Below are 25,058 nucleotides of genomic sequence, written 5' to 3'. Positions count from 1 at the left end.
CAAGTTTCTAAAAGGATGAGTTTGCAACTACTTTACTTTTGGAGAAAATTCAAAACATTCATTATTCAATAGGGCCCAAACTATCAAAAACCAGCGGTTTGAATGAACACACATTTCTTGGTAGAATCATGCAGGACTGAAATTTTTGATGTTTTTCTACTCCTCTCATGAGCCCAAACAAGTCTCTAAAAGGATGAGTTTGCAACTACTTTACTTTTGGAGAAAATTCAAAACATTCATTATTCAATAGAGCCCAATAGCAAAAACCAGCGTTTTGAATGAAGAATCACATTTCTTGGTAGAATCATGCAGGATTGAAATTTTTGATGGTTTTTTACTCCTCTCAACAGCCCAAACAAGTCTCTAAAAGGATGAGTTTGCAACTACTTTACTTTTGGAGAAAATTCAAAACATTCATTATTCAATAGGGCCCAAAATATCAAAAACCAGCGGTTTGAATGAACACACATTTCTTGGTAGAATCGTGCAGGACTGAAATTTTTAATGTTTTTCTACTCCTCTCGTGAGCCCAAACAAGTCTCTAAAAGGATGAGTTTGCAACTACTTTACTTTTGGAGAAAATTCAAAACATTCATTATTCAATAGAGCCCAACAGCAAAAACCAGCGTTTTGAATGAAGAATCACATTTCTTGGTAGAATCATGCAGGATTGAAATTTTTGATGGTTTTTTACTCCTCTCAACAGCCCAAACAAGTTTCTAAAAGGATGTTTGCAACTACTTTACTTTTGGAGAAAATTCAAAACATTCATTATTCAATAGGGCCCAAACTATCAAAAACCAGCGGTTTCAATGAACACACATTTCTTGGTAGAATCATGCAGGACTGAAATTTTTGATGGTTTTTTACTCCTCTCAACAGCCCAAACAAGTTTCTAAAAGGATGAGTTTGCAACTACTTTACTTTTGGAGAAAATTCAAAACATTCATTATTCAGTAGGGCCCAAAATATCAAAAACCAGCGGTTTGAATGAACACACATTTCTTGGTAGAATCGTGCAGGACTGAAATTTTTTATGTTTTTCTACTCCTCTCATGAGCCCAAACAAGACTCTAAAAGGATGAGTTTGCAACTACTTTACTTTTGGAGAAAATTCAAAACATTTATTATTCAATAGAGCCCAATAGCAAAAACCAGCGTTTTGAATGAAGAATCACATTTCTTGGTAGAATCATGCAGGATTGAAATTTTTGATGGTTTTTTACTCCTCTCAACAGCCAAAACAAGTTTCTAAAAGGATGAGTTTGCAACTACTTTACTTTTGGAGAAAAGTCAAAACATTCATTATTCAATAGGGCCCAAACTATCAAAAACCAGCGGTTTCAATGAACACACATTTCTTGGTAGAATCATGCAGGACTGAAATTTTTGATGTTTTTCTACTCCTCTCATGAGCCCAAACAAGTCTCTAAAAGCATGAGTTTGCAACTACTTTACTTTTGGAGAAAATTCAAAACATTCATTATTCAATAGAGCCCAATAGCAAAAATTAGGTTTTGAATGAAGAATCACATTTCTTGGTAGAATCATGCAGGATTGAAATTTTTGATGGTTTTTTACTCCTCTCAACAGCCCAAACAAGTTTCTAAAAGGATGAGTTTGCAACTACTTTACTTTTGGAGAAAATTCAAAACATTCATTATTCAATAGGGCCCAAACTATCAAAAACCAGCGGTTTGAATGAACACACATTTCTTGGTAGAATCATGCAGGACTGAAATTTTTGATATTTTTCTACTCCTCTCATGAGCCCAAACAAGTCTCTAAAAGGATGAGTTTGCAACTACTTTAATTTGGAGAAAATTCAAAACATTCATTATTCAATAGAGCCCAATAGCAAAAACCAGCGTTTTGAATGAAGAATCACATTTCTTGGTAGAATCATGCAGGATTGAAATTTTTGATGTTTTTTTACTCCTCTCAACAGCCCAAACAAGTTTCTAAAAGGATGAGTTTGCAACTACTTTACTTTTGGAGAAAATTCAAAACATTCATTATTCAATAGGGCCCAAAATATCAAAAACCAGCGGTTTGAATGAACACACATTTCTTGGTAGAATCGTGCAGGACTGAAATTTTTGATGTTTTTCTACTGCTCTCATGAGCCCAAACAAGTCTCTAAAAGGATGAGTTTGCAACTACTTTACTTTTGGAGAAAATTCAAAACATTCATTATTCAATAGAGCCCAATAGCAAAAACCAGCATTTTGAATATAGTATCACATTTCTTGGTAGAATCATGCAGGATTGAAATTTTTGATGGTTTTTTACTCCTCTCAACAGCCCAAACAAGTTTCTAAAAGGATGAGTTTGCAACTACTTTACTTTTGGAGAAAATTCAAAACATTCATTATTCAATAGGGCCCAAAATATCAAAAACCAGCGGTTTGAATGAACACTCACATTTCTTGGTAGAATCGTGCAGGACTGAAATTTTTGATGTTTTTCTACTCCTCTCATGAGCCCAAACAAGTCTCTAAAAGGATGAGTTTGCAACTACTTTACTTTTGGAGAAAAATCAAAACATTCATTATTCAATAGAGCCCAATAGCAAAAACCAGCGTTTTGAATGAAGAATCACATTTCTTGGTAGAATCATGCAGGATTGAAATTTTTGATGGTTTTTTACTCCTCTCAACAGCCCAAACAAGTTTCTAAAAGGATGAGTTTGCAACTACTTTACTTTTGGAGAAAATTCAAAACATTCATTATTCAATAGGGCCCAAACTATCAAAAACCAGCGGTTTCAATGAACACACATTTCTTGGTAGAATCATGCAGGACTGAAATTTTTGATGTTTTTCTACTCCTCTCATGAGCCCAAACAAGTCTCTAAAAGCATGAGTTTGCAACTACTTTACTTTTGGAGAAAATTCAAAACATTCATTATTCAATAGAGCCCAATAGCAAATACCAGCGTTTTGAATGAAGAATCACATTTCTTGGTAGAATCATGCAGGATTGAAATTTTTGATGGTTTTTTACTCCTCTCAACAGCCCAAACAAGTTTATAAAAGGATGAGTTTGCAACTACTTTACTTTTGGAGAAAATTCAAAACATTCATTATTCAATAGGGCCCAAAATATCAAAAACCAGCGGTTTGAATGAACACTCACATTTCTTGGTAGAATCGTGCAGGACTGAAATTTTTTATGTTTTTCTACTCCTCTCATGAGCCCAAACAAGACTCTAAAAGGATGAGTTTGCAACTACTTTACTTTTGGAGAAAATTCAAAACATTTATTATTCAATAGAGCCCAATAGCAAAAACCAGCGTTTTGAATGAAGAATCACATTTCTTGGTAGAATCATGCAGGATTGAAATTTTTGATGGTTTTTTACTCCTCTCAACAGCCCAAACAAGTTTCTAAAAGGATGAGTTTGCAACTACTTTACTTTTGGAGAAAAGTCAAAACATTCATTATTCAATAGGGCCCAAACTATCAAAAACCAGCGGTTTAAATGAACACACATTTCTTGGTAGAATCATGCAGGACTGAAATTTTTGATGTTTTTCTACTCCTCTCATGAGCCCAAACAAGTCTCTAAAAGCATGAGTTTGCAACTACTTTACTTTTGGAGAAAATTCAAAACATTCATTATTCAATAGAGCCCAATAGCAAAAATCAGGTTTTGAATGAAGAATCACATTTCTTGGTAGAATCATGCAGGATTGAAATTTTTGATGGTTTTTTACTCCTCTCAACAGCCCAAACAAGTTTCTAAAAGGATGAGTTTGCAACTACTTTACTTTTGGAGAAAATTCAAAACATTCATTATTCAAAAGGGCCCAAAATATCAAAAACCAGCGGTTTGAATGAATACACATTTCTTGGTAGAATCGTGCAGGACTGAAATTTTTGATGTTTTTCTACTCCTCTCATGAGCCCAAACAAGTCTCTAAAAGGATGAGTTTGCAACTACTTTACTGTTGGAGAAAATTCAAAACATTCATTATTCAATAGAGCCCAACAGCAAAAACCAGCGTTTTGAATGAAGAATCACATTTCTTGGTAGAATCATGCAGGATTGAAATTTTTGATGGTTTTTTACTCCTCTCAACAGCCCAAACAAGTTTCTAAAAGGATGAGTTTGCAACTACTTTACTTTTGGAGAAAATTCAAAACATTCATTATTCAATAGGGCCCAAACTATCAAAAACCAGCGGTTTCAATGAACACACATTTCTTGGTAGAATCATGCAGGACTGAAATTTTTGATGTTTTTCTACTCCTCTCATGAGCCCAAACAAGTCTCTAAAAGCATGAGTTTGCAACTACTTTACTTTTGGAGAAAATTCAAAACATTCATTATTCAATAGAGCCCAATAGCAAAAATCAGGTTTTGAATGAAGAATCACATTTCTTGGTAGAATCATGCAGGATTGAAATTTTTGATGGTTTTTTACTCCTCTCAACAGCCCAAACAAGTTTCTAAAAGGATGAGTTTGCAACTACTTTACTTTTGGAGAAAATTCAAAACATTCATTATTCAATAGGGCCCAAAATATCAAAAACCAGCGGTTTGAATGAACACTCACATTTCTTGGTAGAATCGTGCAGGACTGAAATTTTTAATGTTTTTCTACTCCTCTCATGAGCCCAAACAAGACTCTAAAAGGATAAGTTTGCAACTACTTTACTTTTGGAGAAAATTCAAAACATTCATTATTCAATAGGGCCCAAAATATCAAAAACCAGCGGTTTGAATGAACACACATTTCTTGGTAGAATCATGCAGGACTGAAATTTTTGATGTTTTTCTACTCCTCTCATGAGCCCAAACAAGTCTCTAAAAGGATGAATTTGCAACTACTTTACTTTTGGAGAAAATTCAAAACATTCATTATTCAATAGGGCCCAAAATATCAAAAACCAGCGGTTTGAATGAACACACATTTCTTGGTAGAATCATGCAGGACTGAAATTTTTGATGTTTTTCTACTCTCATGAGCCCAAACAAGTCTCTAAAAGCATGAGTTTGCAACTACTTTACTTTTGGAGAAAATTCAAAACATTCATTATTCAATAGAGCCCAATAGCAAAAATCAGGTTTTGAATGAAGAATCACATTTCTTGGTAGAATCATGCAGGATTGAAATTTTTGATAGTTTTTTACTCCTCTCAACAGCCCAAACAAGTTTCTAAAAGGATGAGTTTGCAACTACTTTACTTTTGGAGAAAATTCAAAACATTCATTATTCAATAGGGCCCAAAATATCAAAAACCAGCGGTTTGAAAAAACACACATTTCTTGGTAGAATCATGCAGGACTGAAATTTTTGATGTTTTTCTACTCCTCTCATGAGCCCAAACAAGTCTCTAAAAGGATGAGTTTGCAACTACTTTACTTTTGGAGAAAATTCAAAACATTCATTATTCAATAGAGCCCAATAGCAAAAACCAGCGTTTTGAATGAAGAATCACATTTCTTGGTAGAATCATGCAGGATTGAAATTTTTGATGGTTTTTTACTCCTCTCAACAGCCCAAACAAGTTTCTAAAAGGATGAGTTTGCAACTACTTTACTTTTGGAGAAAATTCAAAACATTCATTATTCAATAGGGCCCAAACTATCAAAAACCAGCGGTTTGAATGAACACACATTTCTTGGTAGAATCATGCAGGACTGAAATTTTTGATGTTTTTCTACTCCTCTCATGAGCCCAAACAAGTCTCTAAAAGGATGAGTTTGCAACTACTTTACTTTTGGAGAAAATTCAAAACATTCATTATTCAATAGAGCCCAATAGCAAAAACCAGCGTTTTGAATGAAGAATCACATTTCTTGGTAGAATCATGCAGGATTGAAATTTTTGATGGTTTTTTACTCCTCTCAACAGCCCAAACAAGTCTCTAAAAGGATGAGTTTGCAACTACTTTACTTTTGGAGAAAATTCAAAACATTCATTATTCAATAGGGCCCAAAATATCAAAAACCAGCGGTTTGAATGAACACACATTTCTTGGTAGAATCGTGCAGGACTGAAATTTTTAATGTTTTTCTACTCCTCTCGTGAGCCCAAACAAGTCTCTAAAAGGATGAGTTTGCAACTACTTTACTTTTGGAGAAAATTCAAAACATTCATTATTCAATAGAGCCCAACAGCAAAAACCAGCGTTTTGAATGAAGAATCACATTTCTTGGTAGAATCATGCAGGATTGAAATTTTTGATGGTTTTTTACTCCTCTCAACAGCCCAAACAAGTTTCTAAAAGGATGTTTGCAACTACTTTACTTTTGGAGAAAATTCAAAACATTCATTATTCAATAGGGCCCAAACTATCAAAAACCAGCGGTTTCAATGAACACACATTTCTTGGTAGAATCATGCAGGACTGAAATTTTTGATGGTTTTTTACTCCTCTCAACAGCCCAAACAAGTTTCTAAAAGGATGAGTTTGCAACTACTTTACTTTTGGAGAAAATTCAAAACATTCATTATTCAGTAGGGCCCAAAATATCAAAAACCAGCGGTTTGAATGAACACACATTTCTTGGTAGAATCGTGCAGGACTGAAATTTTTGATGTTTTTCTACTCCTCTCATGAGCCTAAACAAGTCTCTAAAAGGATGAATTTGCAGCTACTTTACTTTTGGAGAAAATTCAAAACATTCATTATTCAATAGAACCCAATAGCAAAAATCAGGTTTTGAATGAAGAATCACATTTCTTGGTAGAATCATGCAGGATTGAAATTTTTGATGGTTTTTTTACTCCTCTCAACAGCCCAAACAAGTTTCTAAAAGGATGAGTTTGCAACTACTTTACTTTTGGAGAAAATTCAAAACATTCATTATTCAATAGGGCCCAAAATATCAAAAACCAGCGGTTTGAATGAACACTCACATTTCTTGGTAGAATCGTGCAGGACTGAAATTTTTTATGTTTTTCTACTCCTCTCATGAGCCCAAACAAGACTCTAAAAGGATGAGTTTGCAACTACTTTACTTTTGGAGAAAATTCAAAACATTTATTATTCAATAGAGCCCAATAGCAAAAACCAGCGTTTTGAATGAAGAATCACATTTCTTGGTAGAATCATGCAGGATTGAAATTTTTGATGGTTTTTTACTCCTCTCAACAGCCAAAACAAGTTTCTAAAAGGATGAGTTTGCAACTACTTTACTTTTGGAGAAAAGTCAAAACATTCATTATTCAATAGGGCCCAAACTATCAAAAACCAGCGGTTTCAATGAACACACATTTCTTGGTAGAATCATGCAGGACTGAAATTTTTGATGTTTTTCTACTCCTCTCATGAGCCCAAACAAGTCTCTAAAAGCATGAGTTTGCAACTACTTTACTTTTGGAGAAAATTCAAAACATTCATTATTCAATAGAGCCCAATAGCAAAAATTAGGTTTTGAATGAAGAATCACATTTCTTGGTAGAATCATGCAGGATTGAAATTTTTGATGGTTTTTTACTCCTCTCAACAGCCCAAACAAGTTTCTAAAAGGATGAGTTTGCAACTACTTTACTTTTGGAGAAAATTCAAAACATTCATTATTCAATAGGGCCCAAACTATCAAAAACCAGCGGTTTGAATGAACACACATTTCTTGGTAGAATCATGCAGGACTGAAATTTTTGATATTTTTCTACTCCTCTCATGAGCCCAAACAAGTCTCTAAAAGGATGAGTTTGCAACTACTTTAATTTGGAGAAAATTCAAAACATTCATTATTCAATAGAGCCCAATAGCAAAAACCAGCGTTTTGAATGAAGAATCACATTTCTTGGTAGAATCATGCAGGATTGAAATTTTTGATGTTTTTTTACTCCTCTCAACAGCCCAAACAAGTTTCTAAAAGGATGAGTTTGCAACTACTTTACTTTTGGAGAAAATTCAAAACATTCATTATTCAATAGGGCCCAAAATATCAAAAACCAGCGGTTTGAATGAACACACATTTCTTGGTAGAATCGTGCAGGACTGAAATTTTTGATGTTTTTCTACTGCTCTCATGAGCCCAAACAAGTCTCTAAAAGGATGAGTTTGCAACTACTTTACTTTTGGAGAAAATTCAAAACATTCATTATTCAATAGAGCCCAATAGCAAAAACCAGCATTTTGAATATAGTATCACATTTCTTGGTAGAATCATGCAGGATTGAAATTTTTGATGGTTTTTTACTCCTCTCAACAGCCCAAACAAGTTTCTAAAAGGATGAGTTTGCAACTACTTTACTTTTGGAGAAAATTCAAAACATTCATTATTCAATATGGCCCAAAATATCAAAAACCAGCGGTTTGAATGAACACACATTTCTTGGTAGAATCGTGCAGGACTGAAATTTTTGATGTTTTTCTACTCCTCTCATGAGCCCAAACAAGTCTCTAAAAGGATGAGTTTGCAACTACTTTACTTTTGGAGAAAAATCAAAACATTCATTATTCAATAGAGCCCAATAGCAAAAACCAGCGTTTTGAATGAAGAATCACATTTCTTGGTAGAATCATGCAGGATTGAAATTTTTGATGGTTTTTTACTCCTCTCAACAGCCCAAACAAGTTTCTAAAAGGATGAGTTTGCAACTACTTTACTTTTGGAGAAAATTCAAAACATTCATTATTCAATAGGGCCCAAACTATCAAAAACCAGCGGTTTCAATGAACACACATTTCTTGGTAGAATCATGCAGGACTGAAATTTTTGATGTTTTTCTACTCCTCTCATGAGCCCAAACAAGTCTCTAAAAGCATGAGTTTGCAACTACTTTACTTTTGGAGAAAATTCAAAACATTCATTATTCAATAGAGCCCAATAGCAAAAATCAGGTTTTGAATGAAGAATCACATTTCTTGGTAGAATCATGCAGGATTGAAATTTTTGATGGTTTTTTACTCCTCTCAAGAGCCCAAACAAGTTTCTAAAAGGATGAGTTTGCAACTGCTTTACTTTTGGAGAAAATTCAAAACATTCATTATTCAATAGGGCCCAAAATATCAAAAACAAGCGGTTTGAATGAACACACATTTCTTGGTAGAATCGTGCAGGACTGAAATTTTTGATATTTTTCTACTCCTCTCATGAGCCCAAACAAGTCTCTAAAAGGATGAGTTTGCAACTACTATACTTTTGGAGAAAATTCAAAACATTCATTATTCAATAGAGCCCAATAGCAAAAATCAGGTTTTGAATGAAGAATCACATTTCTTGGTAGAATCATGCAGGATTGAAATTTTTTTTGTTTTTTACTCCACTCAACAGCCCAAACAAGTTTCTAAAAGGATGAGCTTGCAACTACTTTACTTTTGGAGAAAATTCAAAACATTCATTATTCAATAGGGCCCAAACTATCAAAAACCAGGGGTTTGAATGAACACACATTTCTTGGTAGAATCGTGCAGGACTGAAATTTTTGATGTTTTTCTACTCCTCTCATGAGCCCAAACAAGACTCTAAAAGGATGAGTTTGCAACTACTTTACTTTTGGAGAAAATTCAAAACATTCATTATTCAATAGAGCCGAATAGCAAAAATCAGGTTTTGAATGAAGAATCACATTTCTTGGTAGAATCATGCAGGATTGAAATTTTTGATGGTTTTTTACTCCTCTCAAAAGCTCAAACAAGTTTCTAAAAGGATGAGTTTGCAACTACTTTACTTTTGGAGAAAATTCAAAACATTCATTATTCAATAGGGCCCAAAATATCAAAAACCAGCGGTTTGAATGAACACTCACATTTCTTGGTAGAATCGTGCAGGACTGAAATTTTTTATGTTTTTCTACTCCTCTCATGAGCCCAAACAAGACTCTAAAAGGATGAGTTTGCAACTACTTTACTTTTGGAGAAAATTCAAAACATTTATTATTCAATAGAGCCCAATAGCAAAAACCAGCGTTTTGAATGAAGAATCACATTTCTTGGTAGAATCATGCAGGATTGAAATTTTTGATGGTTTTTTACTCCTCTCAACAGCCCAAACAAGTTTCTAAAAGGATGAGTTTGCAACTACTTTACTTTTGGAGAAAAGTCAAAACATTCATTATTCAATAGGGCCCAAACTATCAAAAACCAGCGGTTTAAATGAACACACATTTCTTGGTAGAATCATGCAGGACTGAAATTTTTGATGTTTTTCTACTCCTCTCATGAGCCCAAACAAGTCTCTAAAAGCATGAGTTTGCAACTACTTTACTTTTGGAGAAAATTCAAAACATTCATTATTCAATAGAGCCCAATAGCAAAAATCAGGTTTTGAATGAAGAATCACATTTCTTGGTAGAATCATGCAGGATTGAAATTTTTGATGGTTTTTTACTCCTCTCAACAGCCCAAACAAGTTTCTAAAAGGATGAGTTTGCAACTACTTTACTTTTGGAGAAAATTCAAAACATTCATTATTCAATAGGGCCCAAAATATCAAAAACCAGCGGTTTGAATGAACACTCACATTTCTTGGTAGAATCGTGCAGGACTGAAATTTTTAATGTTTTTCTACTCCTCTCATGAGCCCAAACAAGACTCTAAAAGGATAAGTTTGCAACTACTTTACTTTTGGAGAAAATTCAAAACATTCATTATTCAATAGGGCCCAAAATATCAAAAACCAGCGGTTTGAATGAACACACATTTCTTGGTAGAATCATGCAGGACTGAAATTTTTGATGTTTTTCTACTCCTCTCATGAGCCCAAACAAGTCTCTAAAAGGATGAGTTTGCAACTACTTTACTTTTGGAGAAAATTCAAAACATTCATTATTCAATAGGGCCCAAAATATCAAAAACCAGCGGTTTGAATGAACACACATTTCTTGGTAGAATCATGCAGGACTGAAATTTTTGATGTTTTTCTACTCCTCTCATGAGCCCAAACAAGTCTCTAAAAGCATGAGTTTGCAACTACTTTACTTTTGGAGAAAATTCAAAACATTCATTATTCAATAGAGCCCAATAGCAAAAATCAGGTTTTGAATGAAGAATCACATTTCTTGGTAGAATCATGCAGGATTGAAATTTTTGATAGTTTTTTACTCCTCTCAACAGCCCAAACAAGTTTCTAAAAGGATGAGTTTGCAACTACTTTACTTTTGGAGAAAATTCAAAACATTCATTATTCAATAGGGCCCAAAATATCAAAAACCAGCGGTTTGAAAAAACACACATTTCTTGGTAGAATCATGCAGGACTGAAATTTTTGATGTTTTTCTACTCCTCTCATGAGCCCAAACAAGTCTCTAAAAGGATGAGTTTGCAACTACTTTACTTTTGGAGAAAATTCAAAACATTCATTATTCAATAGAGCCCAATAGCAAAAACCAGCGTTTTGAATGAAGAATCACATTTCTTGGTAGAATCATGCAGGATTGAAATTTTTGATGGTTTTTTACTCCTCTCAACAGCCCAAACAAGTTTCTAAAAGGATGAGTTTGCAACTACTTTACTTTTGGAGAAAATTCAAAACATTCATTATTCAATAGGGCCCAAACTATCAAAAACCAGCGGTTTGAATGAACACACATTTCTTGGTAGAATCATGCAGGACTGAAATTTTTGATGTTTTTCTACTCCTCTCATGAGCCCAAACAAGTCTCTAAAAGGATGAGTTTGCAACTACTTTACTTTTGGAGAAAATTCAAAACATTCATTATTCAATAGAGCCCAATAGCAAAAACCAGCGTTTTGAATGAAGAATCACATTTCTTGGTAGAATCATGCAGGATTGAAATTTTTGATGGTTTTTTACTCCTCTCAACAGCCCAAACAAGTCTCTAAAAGGATGAGTTTGCAACTACTTTACTTTTGGAGAAAATTCAAAACATTCATTATTCAATAGGGCCCAAAATATCAAAAACCAGCGGTTTGAATGAACACACATTTCTTGGTAGAATCGTGCAGGACTGAAATTTTTAATGTTTTTCTACTCCTCTCGTGAGCCCAAACAAGTCTCTAAAAGGATGAGTTTGCAACTACTTTACTTTTGGAGAAAATTCAAAACATTCATTATTCAATAGAGCCCAACAGCAAAAACCAGCGTTTTGAATGAAGAATCACATTTCTTGGTAGAATCATGCAGGATTGAAATTTTTGATGGTTTTTTACTCCTCTCAACAGCCCAAACAAGTTTCTAAAAGGATGTTTGCAACTACTTTACTTTTGGAGAAAATTCAAAACATTCATTATTCAATAGGGCCCAAACTATCAAAAACCAGCGGTTTCAATGAACACACATTTCTTGGTAGAATCATGCAGGACTGAAATTTTTGATGGTTTTTTACTCCTCTCAACAGCCCAAACAAGTTTCTAAAAGGATGAGTTTGCAACTACTTTACTTTTGGAGAAAATTCAAAACATTCATTATTCAGTAGGGCCCAAAATATCAAAAACCAGCGGTTTGAATGAACACACATTTCTTGGTAGAATCGTGCAGGACTGAAATTTTTGATGTTTTTCTACTCCTCTCATGAGCCTAAACAAGTCTCTAAAAGGATGAATTTGCAGCTACTTTACTTTTGGAGAAAATTCAAAACATTCATTATTCAATAGAACCCAATAGCAAAAATCAGGTTTTGAATGAAGAATCACATTTCTTGGTAGAATCATGCAGGATTGAAATTTTTGATGGTTTTTTACTCCTCTCAACAGCCCAAACAAGTTTCTAAAAGGATGAGTTTGCAACTACTTTACTTTTGGAGAAAATTCAAAACATTCATTATTCAATAGGGCCCAAAATATCAAAAACCAGCGGTTTGAATGAACACTCACATTTCTTGGTAGAATCGTGCAGGACTGAAATTTTTTATGTTTTTCTACTCCTCTCATGAGCCCAAACAAGACTCTAAAAGGATGAGTTTGCAACTACTTTACTTTTGGAGAAAATTCAAAACATTTATTATTCAATAGAGCCCAATAGCAAAAACCAGCGTTTTGAATGAAGAATCACATTTCTTGGTAGAATCATGCAGGATTGAAATTTTTGATGGTTTTTTACTCCTCTCAACAGCCCAAACAAGTTTCTAAAAGGATGAGTTTGCAACTACTTTACTTTTGGAGAAAAGTCAAAACATTCATTATTCAATAGGGCCCAAACTATCAAAAACCAGCGGTTTCAATGAACACACATTTCTTGGTAGAATCATGCAGGACTGAAATTTTTGATGTTTTTCTACTCCTCTCATGAGCCCAAACAAGTCTCTAAAAGCATGAGTTTGCAACTACTTTACTTTTGGAGAAAATTCAAAACATTCATTATTCAATAGAGCCCAATAGCAAAATTTAGGTTTTGAATGAAGAATCACATTTCTTGGTAGAATCATGCAGGATTGAAATTTTTGATGGTTTTTTACTCCTCTCAACAGCCCAAACAAGTTTCTAAAAGGATGAGTTTGCAACTACTTTACTTTTGGAGAAAATTCAAAACATTCATTATTCAATAGGGCCCAAAATATCAAAAACCAGCGGTTTGAATGAACACACATTTCTTGGTAGAATCGTGCAGGACTGAAATTTTTGATGTTTTTCTACTGCTCTCATGAGCCCAAACAAGTCTCTAAAAGGATGAGTTTGCAACTACTTTACTTTTGGAGAAAATTCAAAACATTCATTATTCAATAGAGCCCAATAGCAAAAACCAGCATTTTGAATATAGTATCACATTTCTTGGTAGAATCATGCAGGATTGAAATTTTTGATGGTTTTTTACTCCTCTCAACAGCCCAAACAAGTTTCTAAAAGGATGAGTTTGCAACTACTTTACTTTTGGAGAAAATTCAAAACATTCATTATTCAATATGGCCCAAAATATCAAAAACCAGCGGTTTGAATGAACACACATTTCTTGGTAGAATCGTGCAGGACTGAAATTTTTGATGTTTTTCTACTCCTCTCATGAGCCCAAACAAGTCTCTAAAAGGATGAGTTTGCAACTACTTTACTTTTGGAGAAAAATCAAAACATTCATTATTCAATAGAGCCCAATAGCAAAAACCAGCGTTTTGAATGAAGAATCACATTTCTTGGTAGAATCATGCAGGATTGAAATTTTTGATGGTTTTTTACTCCTCTCAACAGCCCAAACAAGTTTCTAAAAGGATGAGTTTGCAACTACTTTACTTTTGGAGAAAATTCAAAACATTCATTATTCAATAGGGCCCAAACTATCAAAAACCAGCGGTTTCAATGAACACACATTTCTTGGTAGAATCATGCATGACTGAAATTTTTGATGTTTTTCTACTCCTCTCATGAGCCCAAACAAGTCTCTAAAAGCATGAGTTTGCAACTACTTTACTTTTGGAGAAAATTCAAAACATTCATTATTCAATAGAGCCCAATAGCAAAAATCAGGTTTTGAATGAAGAATCACATTTCTTGGTAGAATCATGCAGGATTGAAATTTTTGATGGTTTTTTACTCCTCTCAAGAGCCCAAACAAGTTTCTAAAAGGATGAGTTTGCAACTGCTTTACTTTTGGAGAAAATTCAAAACATTCATTATTCAATAGGGCCCAAAATATCAAAAACAAGCGGTTTGAATGAACACACATTTCTTGGTAGAATCGTGCAGGACTGAAATTTTTGATATTTTTCTACTCCTCTCATGAGCCCAAACAAGTCTCTAAAAGGATGAGTTTGCAACTACTATACTTTTGGAGAAAATTCAAAACATTCATTATTCAATAGAGCCCAATAGCAAAAATCAGGTTTTGAATGAAGAATCACATTTCTTGGTAGAATCATGCAGGATTGAAATTTTTTTTGTTTTTTACTCCACTCAACAGCCCAAACAAGTTTCTAAAAGGATGAGCTTGCAACTACTTTACTTTTGGAGAAAATTCAAAACATTCATTATTCAATAGGGCCCAAACTATCAAAAACCAGGGGTTTGAATGAACACACATTTCTTGGTAGAATCGTGCAGGACTGAAATTTTTGATGTTTTTCTACTCCTCTCATGAGCCCAAACAAGACTCTAAAAGGATGAGTTTGCAACTACTTTACTTTTGGAGAAAATTCAAAACATTCATTATTCAATAGAGCCGAATAGCAAAAATCAGGTTTTGAATGAAGAATCACATTTCTTGGTAGAATCATGCAGGATTGAAATTTTTGATGGTTTTTTACTCCTCTCAAAAGCTCAAACAAGTTTCTAAAAGGATGAGTTTGCAACTACTTTACTTTTGGAGAAAATTCAAAACATTCATTATTCAATAGGGCCCAAAATATCAAAAACCAGCGGTTTGAATGAACACTCACATTTCTTGGTAGAATCGTGCAGGACTGAAATTTTTTATGTTTTTCTACTCCTCTCATGAGCCCAAACAAGACTCTAAAAGGATGAGTTTGCAACTACTTTACTTTTGGAGAAAATTCAAAACATTTATTATTCAATAGAGCCCAATAGCAAAAACCAGCGTTTTGAATGAAGAATCACATTTCTTGGTAGAATCATGCAGGATTGAAATTTTTGATGGTTTTTTACTCCTCTCAACAGCCCAAACAAGTTTCTAAAAGGATGAGTTTGCAACTACTTTACTTTTGGAGAAAAGTCAAAACATTCATTATTCAATAGGGCCCAAACTATCAAAAACCAGCGGTTTAAATGAACACACATTTCTTGGTAGAATCATGCAGGACTGAAATTTTTGATGTTTTTCTACTCCTCTCATGAGCCCAAACAAGTCTCTAAAAGCATGAGTTTGCAACTACTTTACTTTTGGAGAAAATTCAAAACATTCATTATTCAATAGAGCCCAATAGCAAAAATCAGGTTTTGAATGAAGAATCACATTTCTTGGTAGAATCATGCAGGATTGAAATTTTTGATGGTTTTTTACTCCTCTCAACAGCCCAAACAAGTTTCTAAAAGGATGAGTTTGCAACTACTTTACTTTTGGAGAAAATTCAAAACATTCATTATTCAATAGGGCCCAAAATATCAAAAACCAGCGGTTTGAATGAACACACATTTCTTGGTAGAATCGTGCAGGCCTGAAATTTTTGATGTTTTTCTACTCCTCTCATGAGCCCAAACAAGTCTCTAAAAGGATGAGTTTGCAACTGCTTTACTGTTGGAGAAAATTCAAAACATTCATTATTCAATAGAGCCCAACAGCAAAAACCAGCGTTTTGAATGAAGAATCACATTTCTTGGTAGAATCATGCAGGATTGAAATTTTTGATGGTTTTTTACTCCTCTCAACAGCCCAAACAAGTTTCTAAAAGGATGAGTTTGCAACTACTTTACTTTTGGAGAAAATTCAAAACATTCATTATTCAATAGGGCCCAAACTATCAAAAACCAGCGGTTTCAATGAACACACATTTCTTGGTAGAATCATGCAGGACTGAAATTTTTGATGTTTTTCTACTCCTCTCATGAGCCCAAACAAGTCTCTAAAAGCATGAGTTTGCAACTACTTTACTTTTGGAGAAAATTCAAAACATTCATTATTCAATAGAGCCCAATAGCAAAAATCAGGTTTTGAATGAAGAATCACATTTCTTGGTAGAATCATGCAGGATTGAAATTTTTGATGGTTTTTTACTCCTCTCAACAGCCCAAACAAGTTTCTAAAAGGATGAGTTTGCAACTACTTTACTTTTGGAGAAAATTCAAAACATTCATTATTCAATAGGGCCCAAAATATCAAAAACCAGCGGTTTGAATGAACACTCACATTTCTTGGTAGAATCGTGCAGGACTGAAATTTTTAATGTTTTTCTACTCCTCTCATGAGCCCAAACAAGACTCTAAAAGGATGAGTTTGCAACTACTTTACTTTTGGAGAAAATTCAAAACATTCATTATTCAATAGGGCCCAAAATATCAAAAACCAGCGGTTTGAATGAACACACATTTCTTGGTAGAATCATGCAGGACTGAAATTTTTGATGTTTTTCTACTCCTCTCATGAGCCCAAACAAGTCTCTAAAAGGATGAGTTTGCAACTACTTTACTTTTGGAGAAAATTCAAAACATTCATTATTCAATAGGGCCCAAAATATCAAAAACCAGCGGTTTGAATGAACACACATTTCTTGGTAGAATCGTGCAGGACTGAAATTTTTAATGTTTTTCTACTCCTCTCGTGAGCCCAAACAAGTCTCTAAAAGGATGAGTTTGCAACTACTTTACTTTTGGAGAAAATTCAAAACATTCATTATTCAATAGAGCCCAACAGCAAAAACCAGCGTTTTGAATGAAGAATCACATTTCTTGGTAGAATCATGCAGGATTGAAATTTTTGATGGTTTTTTACTCCTCTCAACAGCCCAAACAAGTTTCTAAAAGGATGTTTGCAACTACTTTACTTTTGGAGAAAATTCAAAACATTCATTATTCAATAGGGCCCAAACTATCAAAAACCAGCGGTTTCAATGAACACACATTTCTTGGTAGAATCATGCAGGACTGAAATTTTTGATGGTTTTTTACTCCTCTCAACAGCCCAAACAAGTTTCTAAAAGGATGAGTTTGCAACTACTTTACTTTTGGAGAAAATTCAAAACATTCATTATTCAGTAGGGCCCAAAATATCAAAAACCAGCGGTTTGAATGAACACTCACATTTCTTGGTAGAATTGTGCAGGACTGAAATTTTTGATGTTTTTCTACTCCTCTCATGAGCCCAAACAAGACTCTAAAAGGATGAGTTTGCAACTACTTTACTTTTGGAGAAAATTCAAAACATTTATTATTCAATAGAGCCCAATAGCAAAAACCAGCGTTTTGAATGAAGAATCACATTTCTTGGTAGAATCATGCAGGATTGAAATTTTTGATGGTTTTTTACTCCTCTCAACAGCCCAAACAAGTTTCTAAAAGGATGAGTTTGCAACTACTTTACTTTTGGAGAAAAGTCAAAACATTCATTATTCAATAGGGCCCAAACTATCAAAAACCAGCGGTTTGAATGAACACACATTTCTTGGTAGAATCATGCAGGACTGAAATTTTTGATATTTTTCTACTCCTCTCATGAGCCCAAACAAGTCTCTAAAAGGATGAGTTTGCAACTACTTTACTTTTGGAGAAAATTCAAAACATTCATTATTCAATAGAGCCCAATAGCAAAAACCAGCGTTTTGAATGAAGAATCACATTTCTTGGTAGAATCATGCAGGATTGAAATTTTTGATGTTTTTTTACTCCTCTCAACAGCCCAAACAAGTTTCTATAAGGATGAGTTTGCAACTACTTTACTTTTGGAGAAAATTCAAAACATTCATTATTCAATAGGGCCCAAAATATCAAAAACCAGCGGTTTGAATGAACACACATTTCTTGGTAGAATCGTGCAGGACTGAAATTTTTGATGTTTTTCTACTCCTCTCATGAGCCCAAACAAGTCTCTAAAAGGATGAGTTTGCAACTAATTTACTTTTGGAGAAAATTCAAAACATTCATTATTCAATAGAGCCCAATAGCAAAAATCAGGTTTTGAATGAAGAATCACATTTCTTGGTAGAATCATGCAGGATTGAAATTTTTGATGGTTTTTTACTCCTCTCAACAGCCCAAATAAGTTTCTAAAAGGATGAGTTTGCAACTACTTTACTTTTGGAGAAAATTCAAAACATTCATTATTCAATAGGGCCCAAAATATCAAAAACAAGCGGTTTGAATGAACACACATTTCTTGGTAGAATCGTGCAGGACTGAAATTTTTGATATTTTTCTACTCCTCTCATGAGCCCAAACAAGTCTCTAAAAGGATGAGTTTGCAACTACTTTACTTTTGGAGAAAATTCAAAACATTCACTATTCAATAGAGCCCAATAGCAAAAATCAGGTTTTGAATGAAGAATCACATTTCTTGGTAGAATCATGCAGGATTGAAATTTTTGATGGTTTTTTACTCCTCTCAACAGCCCAAACAAGTTTCTAAAAGGATGAGTTTGCAACTACTTTACTTTTGGAGAAAAGTCAAAACATTCATTATTCAATAGGGCCCAAACTATCAAAAACCAGCGGTTTAAATGAACACACATTTCTTGGTAGAATCATGCAGGACTGAAATTTTTGATGTTTTTCTACTCCTCTCATGAGCCCAAACAAGTCTCTAAAAGCATGAGTTTGCAACTACTTTACTTTTGGAGAAAATTCAAAACATTCATTATTCAATAGAGCCCAATAGCAAAAATCAGGTTTTGAATGAAGAATCACATTTCTTGGTAGAATCATGCAGGATTGAAATTTTTGATGGTTTTTTACTCCTCTCAACAGCCCAAACAAGTTTCTAAAAGGATGAGTTTGCAACTACTTTACTTTTGGAGAAAATTCAAAACATTCATTATTCAGTAGGGCCCAAAATATCAAAAACCAGCGGTTTGAATGAACACTCACATTTCTTGGTAGAATCGTGCAGGACTGAAATTTTTGATGTTTTTCTACTCCTCTCATGAGCCCAAACAAGACTCTAAAAGGATGAGTTTGCAACTACTTTACTTTTGGAGAAAATTCAAAACATTTATTATTCAATAGAGCCCAATAGCAAAAACCAGCGTTTTGAATGAAGAATCACATTTCTTGGTAGAATCATGCAGGATTGAAATTTTTGATGGTTTTTTTACTCCTCTCAACAGCCCAAACAAGTTTCTAAAAGGATGAGTTTGCAACTACTTTACTTTTGGAGAAAAGTCAAAACATTCATTATTCAATAGGGCCCAAAATATCAAAAACCAGCGGTTTGAATGAACACTCACATTTCTTGGTAGAATCGTGCAGGACTGAAATTTTTGATGTTTTTCTACTCCTCTCATGAGCCCAAACAAGACTCTAAAAGGATGAGTTTGCAACTACTTTACTTTTGGAGAAAATTCAAAACATTTATTATTCAATAGAGCCCAATAGCAAAAACCAGCGTTTTGAATGAAGAATCACATTTCTTGGTAGAATCATGCAGGATTGAAATTTTTGATGGTTTTTTACTCCTCTCAACAGCCCAAACAAGTTTCTAAAAGGATGAGTTTGCAACTACTTTACTTTTGGAGAAAAGTCAAAACATTCATTATTCAATAGGGCCTAAACTATCAAAAACCAGCGGTTTAAAAGAACACACATTTCTTGGTAGAATCATGCAGGACTGAAATTTTTGATGTTTTTCTACTCCTCTCATGAGCCCAAACAAGTCTCTAAAAGCATGAGTTTGCAACTACTTTACTTTTGGAGAAAATTCAAAACATTCATTATTCAATAGACCCCAATAGCAAAAATCAGGTTTTGAATGAAGAATCACATTTCTTGGTAGAATCATGCAGGATTGAAATTTTTGATGGTTTTTTACTCCTCTCAACAGCCCAAACAAGTTTCTAAAAGGATGAGTTTGCAACTACTTTACTTTTGGAGAAAATTCAAAACATTCATTATTCAATAGGGCACAAAATATCAAAAACCAGCGGTTTGAATGAACACACATTTCTTGGTAGAATCGTGCAGGACTGAAATTTTTGATATTTTTCTACTCCTCTCATGAGCCCAAACAAGTCTCTAAAAGGATGAGTTTGCAACTACTATACTTTTGGAGAAAATTCAAAACATTCATTATTCAATAGAGCCCAATAGCAAAAATCAGGTTTTGAATGAAGAATCACATTTCTTGGTAGAATCATGCAGGATTGAAATTTTTTTTGGTTTTTTACTCCACTCAACAGCCCAAACAAGTTTCTAAAAGGATGAGCTTGCAACTACTTTACTTTTGGAGAAAATTCAAAACATTCATTATTCAATAGGGCCCAAACTATCAAAAACCAGGGGTTTGAATGAACACACATTTCTTGGTAGAATCGTGCAGGACTGAAATTTTTGATGTTTTTCTACTCCTCTCATGAGCCCAAACAAGACTCTAAAAGGATGAGTTTGCAACTACTTTACTTTTGGAGAAAATTCAAAACATTTATTATTCAATAGAGCCCAATAGCAAAAACCAGCGTTTTGAATGAAGAATCACATTTCTTGGTAGAATCATGCAGGATTGAAATTTTTGATGGTTTTTTACTCCTCTCAACAGCCCAAACAAGTTTCTAAAAGGATGAGTTTGCAACTACTTTACTTTTGGAGAAAAGTCAAAACATTCATTATTCAATAGGGCCCAAACTATCAAAAACCAGCGGTTTAAAAGAACACACATTTCTTGGTAGAATCATGCAGGACTGAAATTTTTGATGTTTTTCTACTCCTCTCATGAGCCCAAACAAGTCTCTAAAAGCATGAGTTTGCAACTACTTTACTTTTGGAGAAAATTCAAAACATTCATTATTCAATAGAGCCCAATAGCAAAAATCAGGTTTTGAATGAAGAATCACATTTCTTGGTAGAATCATGCAGGATTGAAATTTTTGATGGTTTTTTACTCCTCTCAACAGCCCAAACAAGTTTCTAAAAGGATGAGTTTGCAACTACTTTACTTTTGGAGAAAATTCAAAACATTCGTTATTCAATAGGGCACAAAATATCAAAAACCAGCGGTTTGAATGAACACACATTTCTTGGTAGAATCGTGCAGGACTGAAATTTTTGATGTTTTTCTACTCCTCTCATGAGCCCAAACAAGTCTCTAAAAGGATGAGTTTGCAACTACTTTACTTTTGGAGAAAAATCAAAACATTCATTATTCAATAGAGCCCAATAGCAAAAACCAGCGTTTTGAATGAAGAATCACATTTCTTGGTAGAATCATGCAGGATTGAAATTTTTGATGGTTTTTTACTCCTCTCAACAGCCCAAACAAGTTTCTAAAAGGATGAGTTTGCAACTACTTTACTTTTGGAGAAAATTCAAAACATTCATTATTCAATAGGGCCCAAACTATCAAAAACCAGCGGTTTCAATGAACACACATTTCTTGGTAGAATCATGCAGGACTGAAATTTTTGATGTTTTTCTACTCCTCTCATGAGCCCAAACAAGTCTCTAAAAGCATGAGTTTGCAACTACTTTACTTTTGGAGAAAATTCAAAACATTCATTATTCAATAGAGCCCAATAGCAAAAATCAGGTTTTGAATGAAGAATCACATTTCTTGGTAGAATCATGCAGGATTGAAATTTTTGATGGTTTTTTACTCCTCTCAACAGCCCAAACAAGTTTCTAAAAGGATGAGTTTGCAACTACTTTACTTTTGGAGAAAATTCAAAACATTCATTATTCAGTAGGGCCCAAAATATCAAAAACCAGCGGTTTGAATGAACACTCACATTTCTTGGTAGAATCGTGCAGGACTGAAATTTTTGATGTTTTTCTACTCCTCTCATGAGCCCAAACAAGACTCTAAAAGGATGAGTTTGCAACTACTTTACTTTTGGAGAAAATTCAAAACATTTATTATTCAATAGAGCCCAATAGCAAAAACCAGCGTTTTGAATGAAGAATCACATTTCTTGGTAGAATCATGCAGGATTGAAATTTTTGATGGTTTTTTTACTCCTCTCAACAGCCCAAACAAGTTTCTAAAAGGATGAGTTTGCAACTACTTTACTTTTGGAGAAAAGTCAAAACATTCATTATTCAATAGGGCCCAAAATATCAAAAACCAGCGGTTTGAATGAACACTCACATTTCTTGGTAGAATCGTGCAGGACTGAAATTTTTGATGTTTTTCTACTCCTCTCATGAGCCCAAACAAGACTCTAAAAGGATGAGTTTGCAACTACTTTACTTTTGGAGAAAATTCAAAACATTTATTATTCAATAGAGCCCAATAGCAAAAACCAGCGTTTTGAATGAAGAATCACATTTCTTGGTAGAATCATGCAGGATTGAAATTTTTGATGGTTTTTTACTCCTCTCAACAGCCCAAACAAGTTTCTAAAAGGATGAGTTTGCAACTACTTTACTTTTGGAGAAAAGTCAAAACATTCATTATTCAATAGGGCCCAAACTATCAAAAACCAGCGGTTTAAATGAACACACATTTCTTGGTAGAATCATGCAGGACTGAAATTTTTGATGTTTTTCTACTCCTCTCATGAGCCCAAACAAGTCTCTAAAAGCATGAGTTTGCAACTACTTTACTTTTGGAGAAAATTCAAAACATTCATTATTCAATAGAGCCCAATAGCAAAAATCAGGTTTTGAATGAAGAATCACATTTCTTGGTAGAATCATGCAGGATTGAAATTTTTGATGGTTTTTTACTCCTCTCAACAGCCCAAACAAGTTTCTAAAAGGATGAGTTTGCAACTACTTTACTTTTGGAGAAAATTCAAAACATTCATTATTCAGTAGGGCCCAAAATATCAAAAACCAGCGGTTTGAATGAACACTCACATTTCTTGGTAGAATCGTGCAGGACTGAAATTTTTGATGTTTTTCTACTCCTCTCATGAGCCCAAACAAGACTCTAAAAGGATGAGTTTGCAACTACTTTACTTTTGGAGAAAATTCAAAACATTTATTATTCAATAGAGCCCAATAGCAAAAACCAGCGTTTTGAATGAAGAATCACATTTCTTGGTAGAATCATGCAGGATTGAAATTTTTGATGGTTTTTTTACTCCTCTCAACAGCCCAAACAAGTTTCTAAAAGGATGAGTTTGCAACTACTTTACTTTTGGAGAAAAGTCAAAACATTCATTATTCAATAGGGCCCAAAATATCAAAAACCAGCGGTTTGAATGAACACTCACATTTCTTGGTAGAATCGTGCAGGACTGAAATTTTTGATGTTTTTCTACTCCTCTCATGAGCCCAAACAAGTCTCTAAAAGCATGAGTTTGCAACTACTTTACTTTTGGAGAAAATTCAAAACATTCATTATTCAATAGAGCCCAATAGCAAAAATCAGGTTTTGAATGAAGAATCACATTTCTTGGTAGAATCATGCAGGATTGAAATTTTTGATGGTTTTTTACTCCTCTCAACAGCCCAAACAAGTTTCTAAAAGGATGAGTTTGCAACTACTTTACTTTTGGAGAAAATTCAAAACATTCATTATTCAGTAGGGCCCAAAATATCAAAAACCAGCGGTTTGAATGAACACTCACATTTCTTGGTAGAATCGTGCAGGACTGAAATTTTTGATGTTTTTCTACTCCTCTCATGAGCCCAAACAAGACTCTAAAAGGATGAGTTTGCAACTACTTTACTTTTGGAGAAAATTCAAAACATTTATTATTCAATAGAGCCCAATAGCAAAAACCAGCGTTTTGAATGAAGAATCACATTTCTTGGTAGAATCATGCAGGATTGAAATTTTTGATGGTTTTTTTACTCCTCTCAACAGCCCAAACAAGTTTCTAAAAGGATGAGTTTGCAACTACTTTACTTTTGGAGAAAAGTCAAAACATTCATTATTCAATAGGGCCCAAAATATCAAAAACCAGCGGTTTGAATGAACACTCACATTTCTTGGTAGAATCGTGCAGGACTGAAATTTTTGATGTTTTTCTACTCCTCTCATGAGCCCAAACAAGACTCTAAAAGGATGAGTTTGCAACTACTTTACTTTTGGAGAAAATTCAAAACATTTATTATTCAATAGAGCCCAATAGCAAAAACCAGCGTTTTGAATGAAGAATCACATTTCTTGGTAGAATCATGCAGGATTGAAATTTTTGATGGTTTTTTACTCCTCTCAACAGCCCAAACAAGTTTCTAAAAGGATGAGTTTGCAACTACTTTACTTTTGGAGAAAAGTCAAAACATTCATTATTCAATAGGGCCCAAACTATCAAAAACCAGCGGTTTAAAAGAACACACATTTCTTGGTAGAATCATGCAGGACTGAAATTTTTGATGTTTTTCTACTCCTCTCATGAGCCCAAACAAGTCTCTAAAAGCATGAGTTTGCAACTACTTTACTTTTGGAGAAAATTCAAAACATTCATTATTCAATAGAGCCCAATAGCAAAAATCAGGTTTTGAATGAAGAATCACATTTCTTGGTAGAATCATGCAGGATTGAAATTTTTGATGGTTTTTTACTCCTCTCAACAGCCCAAACAAGTTTCTAAAAGGATGAGTTTGCAACTACTTTACTTTTGGAGAAAATTCAAAACATTCATTATTCAATAGGGCCCAAAATATCAAAAACCAGCGGTTTGAATGAACACACATTTCTTGGTAGAATCGTGCAGGACTGA

Source organism: Dendrobates tinctorius, unplaced genomic scaffold, assembly GCF_039654945.1.
Source record: "Dendrobates tinctorius isolate UK_male_01 unplaced genomic scaffold, ASM3965494v1 ptg000045l, whole genome shotgun sequence".
Taxonomy (NCBI): Eukaryota; Metazoa; Chordata; class Amphibia; order Anura; family Dendrobatidae; genus Dendrobates; species Dendrobates tinctorius.
Note: the sequence above shows the minus strand (reverse complement) of the source record.